Source organism: Schistocerca cancellata, chromosome 2 (genome assembly GCF_023864275.1).
Source record: "Schistocerca cancellata isolate TAMUIC-IGC-003103 chromosome 2, iqSchCanc2.1, whole genome shotgun sequence".
Lineage (NCBI taxonomy): Eukaryota > Metazoa > Arthropoda > Insecta > Orthoptera > Acrididae > Schistocerca > Schistocerca cancellata.
In genome coordinates, this window is record NC_064627.1 from 1,098,184,996 (window position 1) to 1,098,204,502 (window position 19,507).

Below are 19,507 nucleotides of genomic sequence, written 5' to 3' on the forward strand. Positions count from 1 at the left end.
AAGGCAAGCACCATAGTCACTGCCGTTTCTAGTAGTATCTGTGGAACCTGTTCTTCCCGCATGTACGAAATTGGTAGTTTTGGAATATTTAAAATGCATTGTCAAATGTGGGGTTCGAACCCACGCTGCCCTCAGGGAACCAGAGCTTAAATCTGGCGCCTTAGACCGCTCGGCCAATCTGACGTGTGGGCGCAAAGTGTCTACTACCGCCGTTTCTAGGCATATCTCCAGAGCCTGACGGCGAAGTTAGCGTGTTTTTTTCTTGTGTGAAGAAAATACGTTGGTTTTAGAGTATTTAAAACGAGTTGTCAGATGTGAGGTTGCACCCCACCCTCACTTTCGGGAACCACAGCTTAAATATGGTGCCTTACACCATTGTTTTCCGTCGCCATCTGTCGTAAGTGGAACGAGCAGAACTGTAGTTATCAACATTCACATTGGCGCAGAGAAAACAAAAAACGACAGAAAAGGCCGTTCCCTAGCAACGGCTACGCTGTGCATTTCGCCCTCAGGGGAAGCTAATGATATGCTCCAGGCGAGCATCAAACTAACCAACTTAATATTGTGATACTTAGGTGCTTTCTACTTCTGGATTGGCACACATATGCTGAATCGACTCTGGATCATCAGTAAGTACGTCACATTAGATATTTGTTTTATCGCCCTGCTGTAAATTAAATGGCAGTTTTTCAACGGCTGTCAGTTCTGCTTCTAGTTACGCTACATCGCCCTAGCAGCACCTACGCACTGCGTTCAGATGTGCTCACCCCCGCTCTGGCGTTGAGCGCCTACAGCGCCATCGCCTTCGGCCTCTGATGGCAGGAGGGTAGCCGATATATCAGGGCGTGGGTGGGACGCAGCACAACGCGGTGGTGGTGTAACGGTCAGCATGGTTGCTTCCCAAGCAGTTGATCCGGGTTCGATTCCCGGCCACCGCACAAAAGGTACTTTTTTCTTCTACGGGTATTCCACGTACCGAAACGCGATCTTCGAAACTGTGAAGTGTCGCGGTACGAATAGTTTTCCTTCGCCCCTCGTCTCAGTCCGTGCTGCCAGGGCGCTAGTCTGCGGTTTCGTTTCTCAGCGTCGTGTGTCTCCATGTGTCGACTTGTCTCGACTTTGCTCGGCTGACGCGAAAGCTGACGCTTGGAAATGGGCATATATGTAGAGGGCAGGCGCGAGAAACGACTGGGAGAGACCAAAAAACGACAAACACAAGACAGAACCTTTCATTGCTCGGCTGACGCGAAAGCTGACGCTTGGAAATGGGCATATACGTAGAGGGCAGGCTCGAGAAACGACTGGGAGAGACCAAAAAACGACAAACACACGACAGAACCTTTCATTTTATTGTGGCCACAGATTCGCCCCTTAGTGTACCGAGAGGCAAGAGTGGCGTCAGCGTGTGGGACCGCATCATTATCGCTAAGCAACCACGAAACCGAAGGAAAAATGCAAAATGAAAGACGCCAACAGCACGTCGAGTTCCCAGCCGAGAACGCATCCAAATACTAACCACGGCCAACGATTCTTGACGCCGGTGAACAGACGAGAACCGCTGCACTACGCGCGGTATCGCCGTTGGCGACAGTATCGCGCGACGTGTAGACATCTTACTTCTTGTGAAGATCGCTTGTTATTTACCTGGCAGTGTCTCGCTGGAGGAAGCATTCTCTTTTAGGGGAGAAAAATAAAATGGCACTTGGTGCGGTCGAATACGTGGCATTTGTGTTCACAGCACGACGCTCTAACTTACTCAGCTTTCGAGCTACGCAATGTGGCACGTCTGCAGTCCAATACCCGATCCACCGTCTCATCCACCTTTATTACTGCCCTGACACTCATTTACACACATATCTGCTTTCGTTCACGTTTGCTCGCCTGATGCTTGGACCCCAAAAACCACAACACAAAGATATCGTAAATGCCGTGAGAATAATAAGACTCAGCAAACAAAAGGATGTTCGGCTACCAGGAATCGAATCCGGGCCTCGTGGCTGAAAGCCATGTCTCCTAACAGCTTTCCATTCTTTCTGACCGCCTGACAATCAGACTTGCAAGGCAAGCACCATAGTCACTGCCGTTTCTAGTAGTATCTGTTGAACCTGTTCTTCCCGCATGTACGAAATTGGTAGTTTTGGAATATTTAAAATGCATTATCAAATGTGGGGTTCGAACCCACGCTGCCCTCAGGGAACCAGAGCTTAAATCTGGCGCCTTAGACCGCTCGGCCAATCTGACGTGTGGGCGCAAAGTGTCTACTACCGCCGTTTCTAGGCATATCTCCAGAGCCTGACGGCGAAGTTAGCGTGTTTTTTTCTTGTGTGAAGGAAATACGTTGGTTTTAGAGTATTTAAAACGAGTTGTCAGATGTGAGGTTGCACCCCACCCTCACTTTCGGGAACCACAGCTTAAATATGGTGCCTTACACCATTGTTTTCCGTCGCCATCTGTCGTAAGTGGAACGAGCAGAACTGTAGTTATCAACATTCACATTGGCGCAGAGAAAACAAAAAACGACAGAAAAGGCCGTTCCCTAGCAACGGCTACGCTGTGCATTTCGCCCTCAGGGGAAGCTAATGATATGCTCCAGGCGAGCATCAAACTAACCAACTTAATATTGTGATACTTAGGTGCTTTCTACTTCTGGATTGGCACACATATGCTGAATCGACTCTGGATCATCAGTAAGTACGTCACATTAGATATTTGTTTTATCGCCCTGCTGTAAATTAAATGGCAGTTTTTCAACGGCTGTCAGTTCTGCTTCTAGTTACGCTACATCGCCCTAGCAGCACCTACGCACTGCGTTCAGATGTGCTCACCCCCGCTCTGGCGTTGAGCGCCTACAGCGCCATCGCCTTCGGCCTCTGATGGCAGGAGGGTAGCCGATATATCAGGGCGTGGGTGGGACGCAGCACAACGCGGTGGTGGTGTAACGGTCAGCATGGTTGCTTCCCAAGCAGTTGATCCGGGTTCGATTCCCGGCCACCGCACAAAAGGTACTTTTTTCTTCTACGGGTATTCCACGTACCGAAACGCGATCTTCGAAACTGTGAAGTGTCGCGGTACGAATAGTTTTCCTTCGCCCCTCGTCTCAGTCCGTGCTGCCAGGGCGCTAGTCTGCGGTTTCGTTTCTCAGCGTCGTGTGTCTCCATGTGTCGACTTGTTTCGACTTTGCTCGGCTGACGCGAAAGCTGACGCTTGGAAATGGGCATATATGTAGAGGGCAGGCGCGAGAAACGACTGGGAGAGACCAAAAAACGACAAACACAAGACAGAACCTTTCATTGCTCGGCTGACGCGAAAGCTGACGCTTGGAAATGGGCATATACGTAGAGGGCAGGCTCGAGAAACGACTGGGAGAGACCAAAAAACGACAAACACACGACAGAACCTTTCATTTTATTGTGGCCACAGATTCGCCCCTTAGTGTACCGAGAGGCAAGAGTGGCGTCAGCGTGTGGGACCGCATCATTATCGCTAAGCAACCACGAAACCGAAGGAAAAATGCAAAATGAAAGACGCCAACAGCACGTCGAGTTCCCAGCCGAGAACGCATCCAAATACTAACCACGGCCAACGATTCTTGACGCCGGTGAACAGACGAGAACCGCTGCACTACGCGCGGTATCGCCGTTGGCGACAGTATCGCGCGACGTGTAGACATCTTACTTCTTGTGAAGATCGCTTGTTATTTACCTGGCAGTGTCTCGCTGGAGGAAGCATTCTCTTTTAGGGGAGAAAAATAAAATGGCACTTGGTGCGGTCGAATACGTGGCATTTGTGTTCACAGCACGACGCTCTAACTTACTCAGCTTTCGAGCTACGCAATGTGGCACGTCTGCAGTCCAATACCCGATCCACCGTCTCATCCACCTTTATTACTGCCCTGACACTCATTTACACACATATCTGCTTTCGTTCACGTTTGCTCGCCTGATGCTTGGACCCCAAAAACCACAACACAAAGATATCGTAAATGCCGTGAGAATAATAAGACTCAGCAAACAAAAGGATGTTCGGCTACCAGGAATCGAATCCGGGCCTCGTGGCTGAAAGCCATGTCTCCTAACAGCTTTCCATTCTTTCTGACCGCCAGACAATCAGACTTGCAAGGCAAGCACCATAGTCACTGCCGTTTCTAGTAGTATCTGTGGAACCTGTTCTTCCCGCATGTACGAAATTGGTAGTTTTGGAATATTTAAAATGCATTGTCAAATGTGGGGTTCGAACCCACGCTGCCCTCAGGGAACCAGAGCTTAAATCTGGCGCCTTAGACCGCTCGGCCAATCTGACGTGTGGGCGCAAAGTGTCTACTACCGCCGTTTCTAGGCATATCTCCAGAGCCTGACGGCGAAGTTAGCGTGTTTTTTTCTTGTGTGAAGGAAATACGTTGGTTTTAGAGTATTTAAAACGAGTTGTCAGATGTGAGGTTGCACCCCACCCTCACTTTCGGGAACCACAGCTTAAATATGGTGCCTTACACCATTGTTTTCCGTCGCCATCTGTCGTAAGTGGAACGAGCAGAACTGTAGTTATCAACATTCACATTGGCGCAGAGAAAACAAAAAACGACAGAAAAGGCCGTTCCCTAGCAACGGCTACGCTGTGCATTTCGCCCTCAGGGGAAGCTAATGATATGCTCCAGGCGAGCATCAAACTAACCAACTTAATATTGTGATACTTAGGTGCTTTCTACTTCTGGATTGGCACACATATGCTGAATCGACTCTGGATCATCAGTAAGTACGTCACATTAGATATTTGTTTTATCGCCCTGCTGTAAATTAAATGGCAGTTTTTCAACGGCTGTCAGTTCTGCTTCTAGTTACGCTACATCGCCCTAGCAGCACCTACGCACTGCGTTCAGATGTGCTCACCCCCGCTCTGGCGTTGAGCGCCTACAGCGCCATCGCCTTCGGCCTCTGATGGCAGGAGGGTAGCCGATATATCAGGGCGTGGGTGGGACGCAGCACAACGCGGTGGTGGTGTAACGGTCAGCATGGTTGCTTCCCAAGCAGTTGATCCGGGTTCGATTCCCGGCCACCGCACAAAAGGTACTTTTTTCTTCTACGGGTATTCCACGTACCGAAACGCGATCTTCGAAACTGTGAAGTGTCGCGGTACGAATAGTTTTCCTTCGCCCCTCGTCTCAGTCCGTGCTGCCAGGGCGCTAGTCTGCGGTTTCGTTTCTCAGCGTCGTGTGTCTCCATGTGTCGACTTGTTTCGACTTTGCTCGGCTGACGCGAAAGCTGACGCTTGGAAATGGGCATATATGTAGAGGGCAGGCGCGAGAAACGACTGGGAGAGACCAAAAAACGACAAACACAAGACAGAACCTTTCATTGCTCGGCTGACGCGAAAGCTGACGCTTGGAAATGGGCATATACGTAGAGGGCAGGCTCGAGAAACGACTGGGAGAGACCAAAAAACGACAAACACACGACAGAACCTTTCATTTTATTGTGGCCACAGATTCGCCCCTTAGTGTACCGAGAGGCAAGAGTGGCGTCAGCGTGTGGGACCGCATCATTATCGCTAAGCAACCACGAAACCGAAGGAAAAATGCAAAATGAAAGACGCCAACAGCACGTCGAGTTCCCAGCCGAGAACGCATCCAAATACTAACCACGGCCAACGATTCTTGACGCCGGTGAACAGACGAGAACCGCTGCACTACGCGCGGTATCGCCGTTGGCGACAGTATCGCGCGACGTGTAGACATCTTACTTCTTGTGAAGATCGCTTGTTATTTACCTGGCAGTGTCTCGCTGGAGGAAGCATTCTCTTTTAGGGGAGAAAAATAAAATGGCACTTGGTGCGGTCGAATACGTGGCATTTGTGTTCACAGCACGACGCTCTAACTTACTCAGCTTTCGAGCTACGCAATGTGGCACGTCTGCAGTCCAATACCCGATCCACCGTCTCATCCACCTTTATTACTGCCCTGACACTCATTTACACACATATCTGCTTTCGTTCACGTTTGCTCGCCTGATGCTTGGACCCCAAAAACCACAACACAAAGATATCGTAAATGCCGTGAGAATAATAAGACTCAGCAAACAAAAGGATGTTCGGCTACCAGGAATCGAATCCGGGCCTCGTGGCTGAAAGCCATGTCTCCTAACAGCTTTCCATTCTTTCTGACCGCCAGACAATCAGACTTGCAAGGCAAGCACCATAGTCACTGCCGTTTCTAGTAGTATCTGTGGAACCTGTTCTTCCCGCATGTACGAAATTGGTAGTTTTGGAATATTTAAAATGCATTGTCAAATGTGGGGTTCGAACCCACGCTGCCCTCAGGGAACCAGAGCTTAAATCTGGCGCCTTAGACCGCTCGGCCAATCTGACGTGTGGGCGCAAAGTGTCTACTACCGCCGTTTCTAGGCATATCTCCAGAGCCTGACGGCGAAGTTAGCGTGTTTTTTTCTTGTGTGAAGGAAATACGTTGGTTTTAGAGTATTTAAAACGAGTTGTCAGATGTGAGGTTGCACCCCACCCTCACTTTCGGGAACCACAGCTTAAATATGGTGCCTTACACCATTGTTTTCCGTCGCCATCTGTCGTAAGTGGAACGAGCAGAACTGTAGTTATCAACATTCACATTGGCGCAGAGAAAACAAAAAACGACAGAAAAGGCCGTTCCCTAGCAACGGCTACGCTGTGCATTTCGCCCTCAGGGGAAGCTAATGATATGCTCCAGGCGAGCATCAAACTAACCAACTTAATATTGTGATACTTAGGTGCTTTCTACTTCTGGATTGGCACACATATGCTGAATCGACTCTGGATCATCAGTAAGTACGTCACATTAGATATTTGTTTTATCGCCCTGCTGTAAATTAAATGGCAGTTTTTCAACGGCTGTCAGTTCTGCTTCTAGTTACGCTACATCGCCCTAGCAGCACCTACGCACTGCGTTCAGATGTGCTCACCCCCGCTCTGGCGTTGAGCGCCTACAGCGCCATCGCCTTCGGCCTCTGATGGCAGGAGGGTAGCCGATATATCAGGGCGTGGGTGGGACGCAGCACAACGCGGTGGTGGTGTAACGGTCAGCATGGTTGCTTCCCAAGCAGTTGATCCGGGTTCGATTCCCGGCCACCGCACAAAAGGTACTTTTTTCTTCTACGGGTATTCCACGTACCGAAACGCGATCTTCGAAACTGTGAAGTGTCGCGGTACGAATAGTTTTCCTTCGCCCCTCGTCTCAGTCCGTGCTGCCAGGGCGCTAGTCTGCGGTTTCGTTTCTCAGCGTCGTGTGTCTCCATGTGTCGACTTGTCTCGACTTTGCTCGGCTGACGCGAAAGCTGACGCTTGGAAATGGGCATATATGTAGAGGGCAGGCGCGAGAAACGACTGGGAGAGACCAAAAAACGACAAACACACGACAGAACCTTTCATTTTATTGTGGCCACAGATTCGCCCCTTAGTGTACCGAGAGGCAAGAGTGGCGTCAGCGTGTGGGACCGCATCATTATCGCTAAGCAACCACGAAACCGAAGGAAAAATGCAAAATGAAAGACGCCAACAGCACGTCGAGTTCCCAGCCGAGAACGCATCCAAATACTAACCACGGCCAACGATTCTTGACGCCGGTGAACAGACGAGAACCGCTGCACTACGCGCGGTATCGCCGTTGGCGACAGTATCGCGCGACGTGTAGACATCTTACTTCTTGTGAAGATCGCTTGTTATTTACCTGGCAGTGTCTCGCTGGAGGAAGCATTCTCTTTTAGGGGAGAAAAATAAAATGGCACTTGGTGCGGTCGAATACGTGGCATTTGTGTTCACAGCACGACGCTCTAACTTACTCAGCTTTCGAGCTACGCAATGTGGCACGTCTGCAGTCCAATACCCGATCCACCGTCTCATCCACCTTTATTACTGCCCTGACACCCATTTACACACATATCTGCTTTCGTTCACGTTTGCTCGCCTGATGCTTGGACCCCAAAAACCACAACACAAAGATATCGTAAATGCCGTGAGAATAATAAGACTCAGCAAACAAAAGGATGTTCGGCTACCAGGAATCGAATCCGGGCCTCGTGGCTGAAAGCCATGTCTCCTAACAGCTTTCCATTCTTTCTGACCGCCAGACAATCAGACTTGCAAGGCAAGCACCATAGTCACTGCCGTTTCTAGTAGTATCTGTGGAACCTGTTCTTCCCGCATGTACGAAATTGGTAGTTTTGGAATATTTAAAATGCATTGTCAAATGTGGGGTTCGAACCCACGCTGCCCTCAGGGAACCAGAGCTTAAATCTGGCGCCTTAGACCGCTCGGCCAATCTGACGTGTGGGCGCAAAGTGTCTACTACCGCCGTTTCTAGGCATATCTCCAGAGCCTGACGGCGAAGTTAGCGTGTTTTTTTCTTGTGTGAAGGAAATACGTTGGTTTTAGAGTATTTAAAACGAGTTGTCAGATGTGAGGTTGCACCCCACCCTCACTTTCGGGAACCACAGCTTAAATATGGTGCCTTACACCATTGTTTTCCGTCGCCATCTGTCGTAAGTGGAACGAGCAGAACTGTAGTTATCAACATTCACATTGGCGCAGAGAAAACAAAAAACGACAGAAAAGGCCGTTCCCTAGCAACGGCTACGCTGTGCATTTCGCCCTCAGGGGAAGCTAATGATATGCTCCAGGCGAGCATCAAACTAACCAACTTAATATTGTGATACTTAGGTGCTTTCTACTTCTGGATTGGCACACATATGCTGAATCGACTCTGGATCATCAGTAAGTACGTCACATTAGATATTTGTTTTATCGCCCTGCTGTAAATTAAATGGCAGTTTTTCAACGGCTGTCAGTTCTGCTTCTAGTTACGCTACATCGCCCTAGCAGCACCTACGCACTGCGTTCAGATGTGCTCACCCCCGCTCTGGCGTTGAGCGCCTACAGCGCCATCGCCTTCGGCCTCTGATGGCAGGAGGGTAGCCGATATATCAGGGCGTGGGTGGGACGCAGCACAACGCGGTGGTGGTGTAACGGTCAGCATGGTTGCTTCCCAAGCAGTTGATCCGGGTTCGATTCCCGGCCACCGCACAAAAGGTACTTTTTTCTTCTACGGGTATTCCACGTACCGAAACGCGATCTTCGAAACTGTGAAGTGTCGCGGTACGAATAGTTTTCCTTCGCCCCTCGTCTCAGTCCGTGCTGCCAGGGCGCTAGTCTGCGGTTTCGTTTCTCAGCGTCGTGTGTCTCCATGTGTCGACTTGTCTCGACTTTGCTCGGCTGACGCGAAAGCTGACGCTTGGAAATGGGCATATATGTAGAGGGCAGGCGCGAGAAACGACTGGGAGAGACCAAAAAACGACAAACACAAGACAGAACCTTTCATTGCTCGGCTGACGCGAAAGCTGACGCTTGGAAATGGGCATATACGTAGAGGGCAGGCTCGAGAAACGACTGGGAGAGACCAAAAAACGACAAACACACGACAGAACCTTTCATTTTATTGTGGCCACAGATTCGCCCCTTAGTGTACCGAGAGGCAAGAGTGGCGTCAGCGTGTGGGACCGCATCATTATCGCTAAGCAACCACGAAACCGAAGGAAAAATGCAAAATGAAAGACGCCAACAGCACGTCGAGTTCCCAGCCGAGAACGCATCCAAATACTAACCACGGCCAACGATTCTTGACGCCGGTGAACAGACGAGAACCGCTGCACTACGCGCGGTATCGCCGTTGGCGACAGTATCGCGCGACGTGTAGACATCTTACTTCTTGTGAAGATCGCTTGTTATTTACCTGGCAGTGTCTCGCTGGAGGAAGCATTCTCTTTTAGGGGAGAAAAATAAAATGGCACTTGGTGCGGTCGAATACGTGGCATTTGTGTTCACAGCACGACGCTCTAACTTACTCAGCTTTCGAGCTACGCAATGTGGCACGTCTGCAGTCCAATACCCGATCCACCGTCTCATCCACCTTTATTACTGCCCTGACACTCATTTACACACATATCTGCTTTCGTTCACGTTTGCTCGCCTGATGCTTGGACCCCAAAAACCACAACACAAAGATATCGTAAATGCCGTGAGAATAATAAGACTCAGCAAACAAAAGGATGTTCGGCTACCAGGAATCGAATCCGGGCCTCGTGGCTGAAAGCCATGTCTCCTAACAGCTTTCCATTCTTTCTGACCGCCAGACAATCAGACTTGCAAGGCAAGCACCATAGTCACTGCCGTTTCTAGTAGTATCTGTGGAACCTGTTCTTCCCGCATGTACGAAATTGGTAGTTTTGGAATATTTAAAATGCATTGTCAAATGTGGGGTTCGAACCCACGCTGCCCTCAGGGAACCAGAGCTTAAATCTGGCGCCTTAGACCGCTCGGCCAATCTGACGTGTGGGCGCAAAGTGTCTACTACCGCCGTTTCTAGGCATATCTCCAGAGCCTGACGGCGAAGTTAGCGTGTTTTTTTCTTGTGTGAAGGAAATACGTTGGTTTTAGAGTATTTAAAACGAGTTGTCAGATGTGAGGTTGCACCCCACCCTCACTTTCGGGAACCACAGCTTAAATATGGTGCCTTACACCATTGTTTTCCGTCGCCATCTGTCGTAAGTGGAACGAGCAGAACTGTAGTTATCAACATTCACATTGGCGCAGAGAAAACAAAAAACGACAGAAAAGGCCGTTCCCTAGCAACGGCTACGCTGTGCATTTCGCCCTCAGGGGAAGCTAATGATATGCTCCAGGCGAGCATCAAACTAACCAACTTAATATTGTGATACTTAGGTGCTTTCTACTTCTGGATTGGCACACATATGCTGAATCGACTCTGGATCATCAGTAAGTACGTCACATTAGATATTTGTTTTATCGCCCTGCTGTAAATTAAATGGCAGTTTTTCAACGGCTGTCAGTTCTGCTTCTAGTTACGCTACATCGCCCTAGCAGCACCTACGCACTGCGTTCAGATGTGCTCACCCCCGCTCTGGCGTTGAGCGCCTACAGCGCCATCGCCTTCGGCCTCTGATGGCAGGAGGGTAGCCGATATATCAGGGCGTGGGTGGGACGCAGCACAACGCGGTGGTGGTGTAACGGTCAGCATGGTTGCTTCCCAAGCAGTTGATCCGGGTTCGATTCCCGGCCACCGCACAAAAGGTACATTTTTCTTCTACGGGTATTCCACGTACCGAAACGCGATCTTCGAAACTGTGAAGTGTCGCGGTACGAATAGTTTTCCTTCGCCCCTCGTCTCAGTCCGTGCTGCCAGGGCGCTAGTCTGCGGTTTCGTTTCTCAGCGTCGTGTGTCTCCATGTGTCGACTTGTCTCGACTTTGCTCGGCTGACGCGAAAGCTGACGCTTGGAAATGGGCATATATGTAGAGGGCAGGCGCGAGAAACGACTGGGAGAGACCAAAAAACGACAAACACAAGACAGAACCTTTCATTGCTCGGCTGACGCGAAAGCTGACGCTTGGAAATGGGCATATACGTAGAGGGCAGGCGCGAGAAACGACTGGGAGAGACCAAAAAACGACAAACACACGACAGAACCTTTCATTTTATTGTGGCCACAGATTCGCCCCTTAGTGTACCGAGAGGCAAGAGTGGCGTCAGCGTGTGGGACCGCATCATTATCGCTAAGCAACCACGAAACCGAAGGAAAAATGCAAAATGAAAGACGCCAACAGCACGTCGAGTTCCCAGCCGAGAACGCATCCAAATACTAACCACGGCCAACGATTCTTGACGCCGGTGAACAGACGAGAACCGCTGCACTACGCGCGGTATCGCCGTTGGCGACAGTATCGCGCGACGTGTAGACATCTTACTTCTTGTGAAGATCGCTTGTTATTTACCTGGCAGTGTCTCGCTGGAGGAAGCATTCTCTTTTAGGGGAGAAAAATAAAATGGCACTTGGTGCGGTCGAATACGTGGCATTTGTGTTCACAGCACGACGCTCTAACTTACTCAGCTTTCGAGCTACGCAATGTGGCACGTCTGCAGTCCAATACCCGATCCACCGTCTCATCCACCTTTATTACTGCCCTGACACTCATTTACACACATATCTGCTTTCGTTCACGTTTGCTCGCCTGATGCTTGGACCCCAAAAACCACAACACAAAGATATCGTAAATGCCGTGAGAATAATAAGACTCAGCAAACAAAAGGATGTTCGGCTACCAGGAATCGAATCCGGGCCTCGTGGCTGAAAGCCATGTCTCCTAACAGCTTTCCATTCTTTCTGACCGCCAGACAATCAGACTTGCAAGGCAAGCACCATAGTCACTGCCGTTTCTAGTAGTATCTGTGGAACCTGTTCTTCCCGCATGTACGAAATTGGTAGTTTTGGAATATTTAAAATGCATTGTCAAATGTGGGGTTCGAACCCACGCTGCCCTCAGGGAACCAGAGCTTAAATCTGGCGCCTTAGACCGCTCGGCCAATCTGACGTGTGGGCGCAAAGTGTCTACTACCGCCGTTTCTAGGCATATCTCCAGAGCCTGACGGCGAAGTTAGCGTGTTTTTTTCTTGTGTGAAGGAAATACGTTGGTTTTAGAGTATTTAAAACGAGTTGTCAGATGTGAGGTTGCACCCCACCCTCACTTTCGGGAACCACAGCTTAAATATGGTGCCTTACACCATTGTTTTCCGTCGCCATCTGTCGTAAGTGGAACGAGCAGAACTGTAGTTATCAACATTCACATTGGCGCAGAGAAAACAAAAAACGACAGAAAAGGCCGTTCCCTAGCAACGGCTACGCTGTGCATTTCGCCCTCAGGGGAAGCTAATGATATGCTCCAGGCGAGCATCAAACTAACCAACTTAATATTGTGATACTTAGGTGCTTTCTACTTCTGGATTGGCACACATATGCTGAATCGACTCTGGATCATCAGTAAGTACGTCACATTAGATATTTGTTTTATCGCCCTGCTGTAAATTAAATGGCAGTTTTTCAACGGCTGTCAGTTCTGCTTCTAGTTACGCTACATCGCCCTAGCAGCACCTACGCACTGCGTTCAGATGTGCTCACCCCCGCTCTGGCGTTGAGCGCCTACAGCGCCATCGCCTTCGGCCTCTGATGGCAGGAGGGTAGCCGATATATCAGGGCGTGGGTGGGACGCAGCACAACGCGGTGGTGGTGTAACGGTCAGCATGGTTGCTTCCCAAGCAGTTGATCCGGGTTCGATTCCCGGCCACCGCACAAAAGGTACATTTTTCTTCTACGGGTATTCCACGTACCGAAACGCGATCTTCGAAACTGTGAAGTGTCGCGGTACGAATAGTTTTCCTTCGCCCCTCGTCTCAGTCCGTGCTGCCAGGGCGCTAGTCTGCGGTTTCGTTTCTCAGCGTCGTGTGTCTCCATGTGTCGACTTGTCTCGACTTTGCTCGGCTGACGCGAAAGCTGACGCTTGGAAATGGGCATATATGTAGAGGGCAGGCGCGAGAAACGACTGGGAGAGACCAAAAAACGACAAACACAAGACAGAACCTTTCATTGCTCGGCTGACGCGAAAGCTGACGCTTGGAAATGGGCATATACGTAGAGGGCAGGCTCGAGAAACGACTGGGAGAGACCAAAAAACGACAAACACACGACAGAACCTTTCATTTTATTGTGGCCACAGATTCGCCCCTTAGTGTACCGAGAGGCAAGAGTGGCGTCAGCGTGTGGGACCGCATCATTATCGCTAAGCAACCACGAAACCGAAGGAAAAATGCAAAATGAAAGACGCCAACAGCACGTCGAGTTCCCAGCCGAGAACGCATCCAAATACTAACCACGGCCAACGATTCTTGACGCCGGTGAACAGACGAGAACCGCTGCACTACGCGCGGTATCGCCGTTGGCGACAGTATCGCGCGACGTGTAGACATCTTACTTCTTGTGAAGATCGCTTGTTATTTACCTGGCAGTGTCTCGCTGGAGGAAGCATTCTCTTTTAGGGGAGAAAAATAAAATGGCACTTGGTGCGGTCGAATACGTGGCATTTGTGTTCACAGCACGACGCTCTAACTTACTCAGCTTTCGAGCTACGCAATGTGGCACGTCTGCAGTCCAATACCCGATCCACCGTCTCATCCACCTTTATTACTGCCCTGACACTCATTTACACACATATCTGCTTTCGTTCACGTTTGCTCGCCTGATGCTTGGACCCCAAAAACCACAACACAAAGATATCGTAAATGCCGTGAGAATAATAAGACTCAGCAAACAAAAGGATGTTCGGCTACCAGGAATCGAATCCGGGCCTCGTGGCTGAAAGCCATGTCTCCTAACAGCTTTCCATTCTTTCTGACCGCCAGACAATCAGACTTGCAAGGCAAGCACCATAGTCACTGCCGTTTCTAGTAGTATCTGTGGAACCTGTTCTTCCCGCATGTACGAAATTGGTAGTTTTGGAATATTTAAAATGCATTGTCAAATGTGGGGTTCGAACCCACGCTGCCCTCAGGGAACCAGAGCTTAAATCTGGCGCCTTAGACCGCTCGGCCAATCTGACGTGTGGGTGCAAAGTGTCTACTACCGCCGTTTCTAGGCATATCTCCAGAGCCTGACGGCGAATTTAGCGTGTTTTTTTCTTGTGTGAATGAAATACGTTGGTTTTAGAGTATTTAAAACGAGTTGTCAGATGTGAGGTTGCACCCCACCCTCACTTTCGGGAACCACAGCTTAAATATGGTGCCTTACACCATTGTTTTCCGTCGCCATCTGTCGTAAGTGGAACGAGCAGAACTGTAGTTATCAACATTCACATTGGCGCAGAGAAAACAAAAAACGACAGAAAAGGCCGTTCCCTAGCAACGGCTACGCTGTGCATTTCGCCCTCAGGGGAAGCTAATGATATGCTCCAGGCGAGCATCAAACTAACCAACTTAATATTGTGATACTTAGGTGCTTTCTACTTCTGGATTGGCACACATATGCTGAATCGACTCTGGATCATCAGTAAGTACGTCACATTAGATATTTGTTTTATCGCCCTGCTGTAAATTAAATGGCAGTTTTTCAACGGCTGTCAGTTCTGCTTCTAGTTACGCTACATCGCCCTAGCAGCACCTACGCACTGCGTTCAGATGTGCTCACCCCCGCTCTGGCGTTGAGCGCCTACAGCGCCATCGCCTTCGGCCTCTGATGGCAGGAGGGTAGCCGATATATCAGGGCGTGGGTGGGACGCAGCACAACGCGGTGGTGGTGTAACGGTCAGCATGGTTGCTTCCCAAGCAGTTGATCCGGGTTCGATTCCCGGCCACCGCACAAAAGGTACTTTTTTCTTCTACGGGTATTCCACGTACCGAAACGCGATCTTCGAAACTGTGAAGTGTCGCGGTACGAATAGTTTTCCTTCGCCCCTCGTCTCAGTCCGTGCTGCCAGGGCGCTAGTCTGCGGTTTCGTTTCTCAGCGTCGTGTGTCTCCATGTGTCGACTTGTCTCGACTTTGCTCGGCTGACGCGAAAGCTGACGCTTGGAAATGGGCATATATGTAGAGGGCAGGCGCGAGAAACGACTGGGAGAGACCAAAAAACGACAAACACAAGACAGAACCTTTCATTGCTCGGCTGACGCGAAAGCTGACGCTTGGAAATGGGCATATACGTAGAGGGCAGGCGCGAGAAACGACTGGGAGAGACCAAAAAACGACAAACACACGACAGAACCTTTCATTTTATTGTGGCCACAGATTCGCCCCTTAGTGTACCGAGAGGCAAGAGTGGCGTCAGCGTGTGGGACAGCATCATTATCGCTAAGCAACCACGAAACCGAAGGAAAAATGCAAAATGAAAGACGCCAACAGCACGTCGAGTTCCCAGCCGAGAACGCATCCAAATACTAACCACGGCCAACGATTCTTGACGCCGGTGAACAGACGAGAACCGCTGCACTACGCGCGGTATCGCCGTTGGCGACAGTATCGCGCGACGTGTAGACATCTTACTTCTTGTGAAGATCGCTTGTTATTTACCTGGCAGTGTCTCGCTGGAGGAAGCATTCTCTTTTAGGGGAGAAAAATAAAATGGCACTTGGTGCGGTCGAATACGTGGCATTTGTGTTCACAGCACGACGCTCTAACTTACTCAGCTTTCGAGCTACGCAATGTGGCACGTCTGCAGTCCAATACCCGATCCACCGTCTCATCCACCTTTATTACTGCCCTGACACTCATTTACACACATATCTGCTTTCGTTCACGTTTGCTCGCCTGATGCTTGGACCCCAAAAACCACAACACAAAGATATCGTAAATGCCGTGAGAATAATAAGACTCAGCAAACAAAAGGATGTTCGGCTACCAGGAATCGAATCCGGGCCTCGTGGCTGAAAGCCATGTCTCCTAACAGCTTTCCATTCTTTCTGACCGCCAGACAATCAGACTTGCAAGGCAAGCACCATAGTCACTGCCGTTTCTAGTAGTATCTGTGGAACCTGTTCTTCCCGCATGTACGAAATTGGTAGTTTTGGAATATTTAAAATGCATTGTCAAATGTGGGGTTCGAACCCACGCTGCCCTCAGGGAACCAGAGCTTAAATCTGGCGCCTTAGACCGCTCGGCCAATCTGACGTGTGGGCGCAAAGTGTCTACTACCGCCGTTTCTAGGCATATCTCCAGAGCCTGACGGCGAAGTTAGCGTGTTTTTTTCTTGTGTGAAGGAAATACGTTGGTTTTAGAGTATTTAAAACGAGTTGTCAGATGTGAGGTTGCACCCCACCCTCACTTTCGGGAACCACAGCTTAAATATGGTGCCTTACACCATTGTTTTCCGTCGCCATCTGTCGTAAGTGGAACGAGCAGAACTGTAGTTATCAACATTCACATTGGCGCAGAGAAAACAAAAAACGACAGAAAAGGCCGTTCCCTAGCAACGGCTACGCTGTGCATTTCGCCCTCAGGGGAAGCTAATGATATGCTCCAGGCGAGCATCAAACTAACCAACTTAATATTGTGATACTTAGGTGCTTTCTACTTCTGGATTGGCACACATATGCTGAATCGACTCTGGATCATCAGTAAGTACGTCACATTAGATATTTGTTTTATCGCCCTGCTGTAAATTAAATGGCAGTTTTTCAACGGCTGTCAGTTCTGCTTCTAGTTACGCTACATCGCCCTAGCAGCACCTACGCACTGCGTTCAGATGTGCTCACCCCCGCTCTGGCGTTGAGCGCCTACAGCGCCATCGCCTTCGGCCTCTGATGGCAGGAGGGTAGCCGATATATCAGGGCGTGGGTGGGACGCAGCACAACGCGGTGGTGGTGTAACGGTCAGCATGGTTGCTTCCCAAGCAGTTGATCCGGGTTCGATTCCCGGCCACCGCACAAAAGGTACTTTTTTCTTCTACGGGTATTCCACGTACCGAAACGCGATCTTCGAAACTGTGAAGTGTCGCGGTACGAATAGTTTTCCTTCGCCCCTCGTCTCAGTCCGTGCTGCCAAGGCGCTAGTCTGCGGTTTCGTTTCTCAGCGTCGTGTGTCTCCATGTGTCGACTTGTCTCGACTTTGCTCGGCTGACGCGAAAGCTGACGCTTGGAAATGGGCATATATGTAGAGGGCAGGCGCGAGAAACGACTGGGAGAGACCAAAAAACGACAAACACAAGACAGAACCTTTCATTGCTCGGCTGACGCGAAAGCTGACGCTTGGAAATGGGCATATACGTAGAGGGCAGGCGCGAGAAACGACTGGGAGAGACCAAAAAACGACAAACACACGACAGAACCTTTCATTTTATTGTGGCCACAGATTCGCCCCTTAGTGTACCGAGAGGCAAGAGTGGCGTCAGCGTGTGGGACCGCATCATTATCGCTAAGCAACCACGAAACCGAAGGAAAAATGCAAAATGAAAGACGCCAACAGCACGTCGAGTTCCCAGCCGAGAACGCATCCAAATACTAACCACGGCCAACGATTCTTGACGCCGGTGAACAGACGAGAACCGCTGCACTACGCGCGGTATCGCCGTTGGCGACAGTATCGCGCGACGTGTAGACATCTTACTTCTTGTGAAGATCGCTTGTTATTTACCTGGCAGTGTCTCGCTGGAGGAAGCATTCCCTTTTAGGGGAGAAAAATAAAATGGCACTTGGTGCGGTCGAATACGTGGCATTTGTGTTCACAGCACGACGCTCTAACTTACTCAGCTTTCGAGCTACGCAATGTGGCACGTCTGCAGTCCAATACCCGATCCACCGTCTCATCCACCTTTATTACTGCCCTGACACTCATTTACACACATATCTGCTTTCGTTCACGTTTGCTCGCCTGATGCTTGGACCCCAAAAACCACAACACAAAGATATCGTAAATGCCGTGAGAATAATAAGACTCAGCAAACAAAAGGATGTTCGGCTACCAGGAATCGAATCCGGGCCTCGTGGCTGAAAGCCATGTCTCCTAACAGCTTTCCATTCTTTCTGACCGCCAGACAATCAGACTTGCAAGGCAAGCACCATAGTCACTGCCGTTTCTAGTAGTATCTGTGGAACCTGTTCTTCCCGCATGTACGAAATTGGTAGTTTTGGAATATTTAAAATGCATTGTCAAATGTGGGGTTCGAACCCACGCTGCCCTCAGGGAACCAGAGCTTAAATCTGGCGCCTTAGACCGCTCGGCCAATCTGACGTGTGGGCGCAAAGTGTCTACTACCGCCGTTTCTAGGCATATCTCCAGAGCCTGACGGCGAAGTTAGCGTGTTTTTTTCTTGTGTGAAGGAAATACGTTGGTTTTAGAGTATTTAAAACGAGTTGTCAGATGTGAGGTTGCACCCCACCCTCACTTTCGGGAACCACAGCTTAAATATGGTGCCTTACACCATTGTTTTCCGTCGCCATCTGTCGTAAGTGGAACGAGCAGAACTGTAGTTATCAACATTCACATTGGCGCAGAGAAAACAAAAAACGACAGAAAAGGCCGTTCCCTAGCAACGGCTACGCTGTGCATTTCGCCCTCAGGGGAAGCTAATGATATGCTCCAGGCGAGCATCAAACTAACCAACTTAATATTGTGATACTTAGGTGCTTTCTACTTCTGGATTGGCACACATATGCTGAATCGACTCTGGATCATCAGTAAGTACGTCACATTAGATATTTGTTTTATCGCCCTGCTGTAAATTAAATGGCAGTTTTTCAACGGCTGTCAGTTCTGCTTCTAGTTACGCTACATCGCCCTAGCAGCACCTACGCACTGCGTTCAGATGTGCTCACCCCCGCTCTGGCGTTGAGCGCCTACAGCGCCATCGCCTTCGGCCTCTGATGGCAGGAGGGTAGCCGATATATCAGGGCGTGGGTGGGACGCAGCACAACGCGGTGGTGGTGTAACGGTCAGCATGGTTGCTTCCCAAGCAGTTGATCCGGGTTCGATTCCCGGCCACCGCACAAAAGGTACTTTTTTCTTCTACGGGTATTCCACGTACCGAAACGCGATCTTCGAAACTGTGAAGTGTCGCGGTACGAATAGTTTTCCTTCGCCCCTCGTCTCAGTCCGTGCTGCCAAGGCGCTAGTCTGCGGTTTCGTTTCTCAGCGTCGTGTGTCTCC

At 49.9% G+C, this 19,507-nt stretch overlaps 20 non-coding genes across 20 annotated transcripts; 10 read left to right on the plus strand and 10 right to left on the minus strand.

Moving 5' to 3' along the window:
* Positions 1-99: 99 nt before the first annotated feature.
* On the minus strand, positions 100-183 carry Trnal-uaa (transfer RNA leucine (anticodon UAA)). The gene has a single exon. It is a non-coding gene; the product is annotated as a tRNA-Leu (tRNA).
* A 683-nt stretch (positions 184-866) lies between these two features.
* On the plus strand, positions 867-938 carry Trnag-ccc (transfer RNA glycine (anticodon CCC)). Its single transcript has one exon. It is a non-coding gene; the product is annotated as a tRNA-Gly (tRNA).
* A 1,219-nt stretch (positions 939-2,157) lies between these two features.
* Positions 2,158-2,241, minus strand: Trnal-uaa (transfer RNA leucine (anticodon UAA)). Its single transcript has one exon. It is a non-coding gene; the product is annotated as a tRNA-Leu (tRNA).
* Positions 2,242-2,924: 683 nt separating this feature from the next.
* On the plus strand, positions 2,925-2,996 carry Trnag-ccc (transfer RNA glycine (anticodon CCC)). Its single transcript has one exon. It is a non-coding gene; the product is annotated as a tRNA-Gly (tRNA).
* Positions 2,997-4,215: 1,219 nt separating this feature from the next.
* Trnal-uaa (transfer RNA leucine (anticodon UAA)) lies at positions 4,216-4,299 on the minus strand. The gene has a single exon. It is a non-coding gene; the product is annotated as a tRNA-Leu (tRNA).
* A 683-nt stretch (positions 4,300-4,982) lies between these two features.
* On the plus strand, positions 4,983-5,054 carry Trnag-ccc (transfer RNA glycine (anticodon CCC)). The gene has a single exon. It is a non-coding gene; the product is annotated as a tRNA-Gly (tRNA).
* Positions 5,055-6,273: 1,219 nt separating this feature from the next.
* On the minus strand, positions 6,274-6,357 carry Trnal-uaa (transfer RNA leucine (anticodon UAA)). Its single transcript has one exon. It is a non-coding gene; the product is annotated as a tRNA-Leu (tRNA).
* Positions 6,358-7,040: 683 nt separating this feature from the next.
* Trnag-ccc (transfer RNA glycine (anticodon CCC)) lies at positions 7,041-7,112 on the plus strand. The gene has a single exon. It is a non-coding gene; the product is annotated as a tRNA-Gly (tRNA).
* Positions 7,113-8,218: 1,106 nt separating this feature from the next.
* Trnal-uaa (transfer RNA leucine (anticodon UAA)) lies at positions 8,219-8,302 on the minus strand. The gene has a single exon. It is a non-coding gene; the product is annotated as a tRNA-Leu (tRNA).
* Positions 8,303-8,985: 683 nt separating this feature from the next.
* On the plus strand, positions 8,986-9,057 carry Trnag-ccc (transfer RNA glycine (anticodon CCC)). The gene has a single exon. It is a non-coding gene; the product is annotated as a tRNA-Gly (tRNA).
* Positions 9,058-10,276: 1,219 nt separating this feature from the next.
* Positions 10,277-10,360, minus strand: Trnal-uaa (transfer RNA leucine (anticodon UAA)). The gene has a single exon. It is a non-coding gene; the product is annotated as a tRNA-Leu (tRNA).
* A 683-nt stretch (positions 10,361-11,043) lies between these two features.
* Positions 11,044-11,115, plus strand: Trnag-ccc (transfer RNA glycine (anticodon CCC)). The gene has a single exon. It is a non-coding gene; the product is annotated as a tRNA-Gly (tRNA).
* A 1,219-nt stretch (positions 11,116-12,334) lies between these two features.
* Positions 12,335-12,418, minus strand: Trnal-uaa (transfer RNA leucine (anticodon UAA)). Its single transcript has one exon. It is a non-coding gene; the product is annotated as a tRNA-Leu (tRNA).
* A 683-nt stretch (positions 12,419-13,101) lies between these two features.
* Positions 13,102-13,173, plus strand: Trnag-ccc (transfer RNA glycine (anticodon CCC)). Its single transcript has one exon. It is a non-coding gene; the product is annotated as a tRNA-Gly (tRNA).
* Positions 13,174-14,392: 1,219 nt separating this feature from the next.
* On the minus strand, positions 14,393-14,476 carry Trnal-uaa (transfer RNA leucine (anticodon UAA)). The gene has a single exon. It is a non-coding gene; the product is annotated as a tRNA-Leu (tRNA).
* A 683-nt stretch (positions 14,477-15,159) lies between these two features.
* Trnag-ccc (transfer RNA glycine (anticodon CCC)) lies at positions 15,160-15,231 on the plus strand. The gene has a single exon. It is a non-coding gene; the product is annotated as a tRNA-Gly (tRNA).
* Positions 15,232-16,450: 1,219 nt separating this feature from the next.
* On the minus strand, positions 16,451-16,534 carry Trnal-uaa (transfer RNA leucine (anticodon UAA)). The gene has a single exon. It is a non-coding gene; the product is annotated as a tRNA-Leu (tRNA).
* A 683-nt stretch (positions 16,535-17,217) lies between these two features.
* On the plus strand, positions 17,218-17,289 carry Trnag-ccc (transfer RNA glycine (anticodon CCC)). The gene has a single exon. It is a non-coding gene; the product is annotated as a tRNA-Gly (tRNA).
* Positions 17,290-18,508: 1,219 nt separating this feature from the next.
* On the minus strand, positions 18,509-18,592 carry Trnal-uaa (transfer RNA leucine (anticodon UAA)). The gene has a single exon. It is a non-coding gene; the product is annotated as a tRNA-Leu (tRNA).
* A 683-nt stretch (positions 18,593-19,275) lies between these two features.
* On the plus strand, positions 19,276-19,347 carry Trnag-ccc (transfer RNA glycine (anticodon CCC)). The gene has a single exon. It is a non-coding gene; the product is annotated as a tRNA-Gly (tRNA).
* Positions 19,348-19,507: the final 160 nt, after the last annotated feature.